This window comes from Lucilia cuprina, chromosome 5 (genome assembly GCF_022045245.1).
Source record: "Lucilia cuprina isolate Lc7/37 chromosome 5, ASM2204524v1, whole genome shotgun sequence".
NCBI lineage: Eukaryota > Metazoa > Arthropoda > Insecta > Diptera > Calliphoridae > Lucilia > Lucilia cuprina.
This window is the reverse complement of record NC_060953.1, coordinates 40,384,325-40,390,599: the sequence shown is the minus strand read 5'-3', so window position 1 is coordinate 40,390,599 and position 6,275 is coordinate 40,384,325.

Genomic DNA, 6,275 nt, shown 5'->3' with positions numbered 1-6,275 from the left:
CTAGACTATAGACTAGACTATAGACTAGACTATAGACTAGACTATAGACTAGACTATAGACTAGACTATAGACTAGACTAGAGACTAGGCTATAGACTAGACTATAGATTAGACTATAGACTAGGCTATAGACTAGACTATAGACTAGACTGTAGACTAGACTATAGACTAGACTATAGACTACACTATAGACTACACTATAGACTACACTATGGACTACACTATAGACTACACTATAGACTAGACTATAGACTAGACTATAGACTAGTCTATAGACTAGTCTATAGACTAGACTATAGACTAGATTATAGACTATACTATAGACTAGACTATAGACTAGACTATAGACTAGACTATAGACTAGACTATAGACTAGACTATAGACTAGACTATAGACTAGGCTATAGACTAGATTATAAACAAGACCATATATACACTAGACTATAGTTTTGACTATAAACAAGACTATATATACTAGACTATAGCTCATAGATCAGGTCGTTTAACACCTTATTCTTCGTTATTTAAACATTTTTTTTACATTTCACGTTTCTAACGCCTCTACAAACTCCTCATTTATCTGTTCTCAGTTTGGAGAATTTTTGCACAGGAAATCTTGTTCTTAGCACGAGCACTCAATGATGTTTTTGGAGCGAGTAGTTAAGCGTTTTGCTGTTGTTCTTGTTTGGTATTCTAAATTGTTTTTTCAACCGACTTTGCTCATACATATTGTATTGTTGCTGTTGCATGTATTTTTTATAGTTTTTTTTCATAAGTATCTTAAATATTTGTTGTTGTCTTTTCTATAAAAAAAACTATACGAATATGTACAACTTTTTTTGGTTTGTGCATGAATGTGGGCTTAAAAATCAAGGTCAAAAACTCACATCATCATTAACAAAAGCCGGGCTTTAGTGTTATTTACCTTTTTGTAGTTAAACATTTTTTAGGTTTGTTTCTGCCATTGTGTGAGTTTGACTCTTTTGCTTTGAAAAGTATCTGTGTATTATGTTTAGTAGTACATACATAAATACATATGTATATTTGGTTCGGTTCAGTTTATCTTACACATTTTATTTAAGCATGAAGGTAATAAATGTGTTTTTTTTTTGTTTACGCTTTAATGTATATTAGCAGAATGAATAAAATGCACAGGTTTTGGCCAAGTTTCTGAGGACTGCAGTTGCAGTTGGTCTTTATTTACATTTGTAAGTCAGGAATGTACACAAATACAGAAATGTGTCTGATTTAACTTGACGAACTAACTAACCAAGTAATGAACTAACTAACTAATTAACCAACTAACTAACTAACTGACTAATTAACTATATATCTATCTAACTTACTAACTAACTAACTAACTAACTAACTAACTAACTAACTAACTAACTAACTAACTAACTAACTAACTAACTAACTAACTAACTAACTATCTATCTAACTAAGTAACTAACTAACTAACTAACTAAATACCTAAATAACTATCTAAATAACTAAATAAATAACTAAATAAATAACTAACTAACTAACTGACTGACTAACTAGCTAACTAACTAACTAACTAACTAACTAACTAATTAACTAACTAACTAACTAACTAACTAACTAACTAACTAACTAACTTACTAACTAACTAACTAACTAACTAACTAACAAACTAAAAAACTGACAAACTAACAAACTAACTAACTAACCAACAAACTAACAAACTAACTAACCAACCAACCAACCAACCAACTAACTAACTAACTAACTAACTAACTAACTAACTAACTAACTAACTAACTAACTAACTAACTAACTAACTAACTAACCACCTACCTTATCAACTAACTAACTACTAACTTAGCGGGTAAGAGAGTGGACTCCGGTATGTTAGTGGTTAGTGCACTAGTCTGGTAGACCGGAGGTTGTGGGTTTGATTCCCACCCGAGGTACTAGCTAAGCAGAGCACGCGATAGATCGGAATTGAGGAATATACATCCTCTTTTCAAACAAACTAATTAAATGCTGAGAGAGAAAGATCGTTGCGTAAATATTTCAAAATAATCTATTAACCTCTCTGAGTCCATAACGGGTTAAAATTGTGATACAATTTATCATTAAGAAAACATTAAGCAACAGCAGCATATTTTTTAATGATTTAGATTTATATTTTATTTTTGTTCTATTTCCCCTGAGTTTAAAGTTTACCCTTAGATTTGCTTCATTTGTTCGACAAGATTTGCGTCAACATGCTTTTATCTTATTTTAAGTTAACATTCATTAACTTATTTTCCCATACATTTGTTTATGTTGACAAACACGGGTTAAGTATTAAACTGGTTTAGAGTTTTTTTTTTTTTTTTTGGTAATAATGTTTGTTTAGTTAAGCTTGATTGAAAAGCATTTTGCACGAGTATGAGCTATTTCTTACAAAATAGTGCTGCTAGCAATATTATTAAATAATTTTCAAAGTAAAATTTTGTAAGTAAGACAAAACAAAAAGATTTAGTGAGATACTATGCTAAAAAATATTAAACAGGAAATATCCAAATTTATAGAAATTAATTAAACTTAAGTGTAATAGAATCGACTTGGACTATCTCTTTTGTCATAATAAGGGCTCGAATGGACTAATTTGCAATTAAAATCATGTCCATAACTAACCCAAAAGTATTTCAATTAAAAATATCAAATGTTTCGCTTTTAATTAAAGACACTTCCATACCAGAAAGATTTTAATAAAAACAAAGGAAAGTTTCCTTTATAAAGAAGTGTTTGTCTAATAGCTTTACAGTCTTCCGGAAAAAAATTTATATATCGACTGTGAGGAAGTCCGATAATGAAATTTCGAAACGTCGAATCGGACTTATCTTGGAAACAAGATTCAATTGTTAAGAATCTAAGTAAGTGCTTATCCAATAGCTTTACAGTCTTCCGGCAAAATTTAATCTATTGACTGTCAGGGAGTCCGATAATAAAATTTCGAAACGTCGACCTTGGCTATTTTCTTGAAAAGTGTTTCCTATATTAAGGTGTTTCCAAAAACAGGACGAACTTGGAAACAAGATTCGATTGTATAGAATCTGGTGTAGTTGGTCATTTACTAGAAAAGTTTTTCATATATTACGGTACGCACAAAACCGAGAGCTTTTCTGAAACCAAATTTTCAAGAAAGAATCTTTCCTTCACAAAATTGGACTATTGATGTCCTGTCTCAGAATACTAGATCTTTTCTAAAACCAAACATTCAAGAACGAATCCTTCCTTCACGAAATTGGCCTATTGGTGTTTTGTGCCAAAATATCCAATGCGAATCTAGTTTCCAGATGAAAATTACTCTATCGACCGTAATAACAATCCAAAATTTTTGTAAAGAGTCTTGATTCTAGTTGGTTTTTTGGTTTTTTGGAATTTTAAAGAGTGATTCTATCTGTAAAAATAATATGAGAAGTGTTATATGACGAATAGGATAAAGATTAGATGAAGGACATTTGTTAGATAGATATAGTTTCTATATAAATTGTTCTTGCCAATTCATAATGAATTTTGGACCGACCCTCGTAAAAATCTAAAAAAACCCCAATAAGATATTTTCAAATTTTGGTAATGAGGTAATGTGCTTATTTCATACGTTACTTGGTAATGAGATGTCGTTATCAACAACATTTTTTTTTTTTTAATAGAATTTGTAGTCAATTCCCAGCAAAATAAGAACTTCCAAAGAAGCGAAAATAAAGTAGAATTTACTCCATGGATGCACTGAAAAAGACCTGAAGAAGTGATGGTAAATAAATAAATTACGTGCATTTATCAATTAACTCCAAAATGTGTTTAATTCAAAAAATTTCAGTACATAAAAATATACCTTTAATTTTAAACAAAATTGGATTCTATTCGCTTCTTTGGAAGTCTATAAACATCATTTCCACAGAAGGTAAAGAAATTTCCTTAGTGTTACTTTTGAAGTGGTGATAAATGTGAATCTTTAAGAAGTACTTCGTGTTATTTTTGATGGGTTGTCTATAGCGTATGTCTAATAAGGAATTGGTTAGTGTTTCTAACCGTAGTCGATTTTGGAAGTTCTTTCAAGAAATGTTGATATTTACATATGTGTGGGAACCATTCCAGATATATTCATAAAATGACTTTTTAATGGGGCATTGAATAAACGATAAGACTAGCAAACATAAAAAATAACTGTAAAACCAGTTTTAAATCGGGAAAAGTCGGGTAAGCAGATTTGTAATCAATTATTTTTTGGCCATCGTCGAACAAATTTAAGTAGTTATTCAACCAAAAAGTAACTACTTACACTTTTCTCCAACATTACTTGCCTAATTACCGGGTACGTAAAGATGGGAAGATTTTGATTCCTTTAAAACTTATTTATATCGAATTTAATTGATATGGCAACTCTTGAGGGTTTTGGAGGAATATTTCTTGGTATAAAAATATCAGTTTTTTGACTGATCGCTATATTAAAGCAGATGTATCGTCTTCTAGAGAAATGATGGTTGATATGCAAAATATCTTTGAAAAAGAGATTAATGTATTAAGGTTCGATCACTTGTGTGATCGATCAATGTTAATTATTTCGCGATCGTTTATGTTTTTTTGTAATAGATTTGAAATATAAAAGTTATTTTTTAAAATTTTATAAAGATTTTAATAAAATATTTTAACTTATAGTTTTCCTAAATTTAAACAAAAGTGTAAACTATTGTTGATAAATTTCAAAAGCTTTATTTGACCTAGACTTCATTTTTAGCATTTTAATGAATGAAATTACAAATAATTAATCATATTTTTATTAAAATGACATAATTAAACAAATTTGCATTTAAATGAATACAAAAATAGTTTTAATAAATAGTAAAATCTATATTAAACAATATAAAATTAATATTGTTTGATTAAATTATAATGTAACTAAGTTGCATAAACTTTTCTACAATTATTCTCGTTGCAAATGTATAATTTACAAATTACACAGTCAATGACCAAATGTTCGCTCATTACATGTATCAGTGAGCAAGTAAGCGATCATGGTATCAGTTACCTGAGGGGTTAAAGAGTTCGTTTAAAAAAATAACAAGGTTCAGTTTAGTTAATTATGGTTTTCACTTTTTTATGTGCCGTTTTACTGGGGAATTTTATAGTTTAATTTTCTTTTTTTTATTTATGTATCATTATAATAAACATTTTTTCTTAAGACCACCTTTTTGCAATTTTAATTTAATATAATTTTCAAATTATTTAAACAATTTCCCATTGCGTTTATGTGTGATTGTGTTTTTTTTATTATTTTTTTCTTTTATTTAATTTCTTTGTTTAGGAAGTTGTTTAATAAAATGTATTATTACACACTTCATTCACTCTTTGCTTACAAAAAACAAAATGTAATTATTTATTTATTTATTTGTTTTTATTGTTGGAATTTCAGCATTTGTTTTTTTTTTTTAATTTGTATTCGGTGTATTTGTCTATTCCATCCCATATTGGCTTAAAACTACAACCACTGACGTTTTTTTTTGTTGTTGTTTTTTGCTTTTTTCGTTTGAGATTCGTTTTTGGCTCACGTAATTCACATTCAACTGGTTATACAGGGTCTCTCCTTCATTGCTGTTGTTGTATTTGTATGATCATATACATGACGTTGTTGTTGTTGGTTGTTTTAGGTTGGTAAGAATAGTGGTAGTGTTGGGTATTGATGATACGAAAATATGGGAAAGTACATATTTATGCAAACAGAATCTCTTTTATATTCTGCCTGCAGATCGAGTTACTAACTATTTATCTATTTATTTATATTTCTATTTATCTATCTATCTATCTATCTATCTATCTATCTATCTATCTATCTATCTATCTATCTATCTATCTATCTATCTATCTATCTATCTATCTATCTATCTATCTATCTATCTATCTATCTATCTATCTATCTATCTATCTATCTATCTATCTATCTATCTATCTATCTATCTATCTATCTATCTATCTATCTATCTATCTATCTATCTATCTATCTATCTATCTATCTATCTATCTATCTATCTATCTACACTCCAACACACACATTTGGAAATTTTCGAAAAAAACAATAAATTTTTTATGTTTGGACCATAAATTTAAATCATCCCCCTGAAAATGTACTTAGAATATTACCCAACACTAACATCAATAACTTGTAATAGTTGTTGTGGCATTAGTCGTCTGGGTGTTCAAACATTTTATAAAAATACGAATGAATTGCACGTTACATACGTTTCGCCAAATGCTTCACTGCA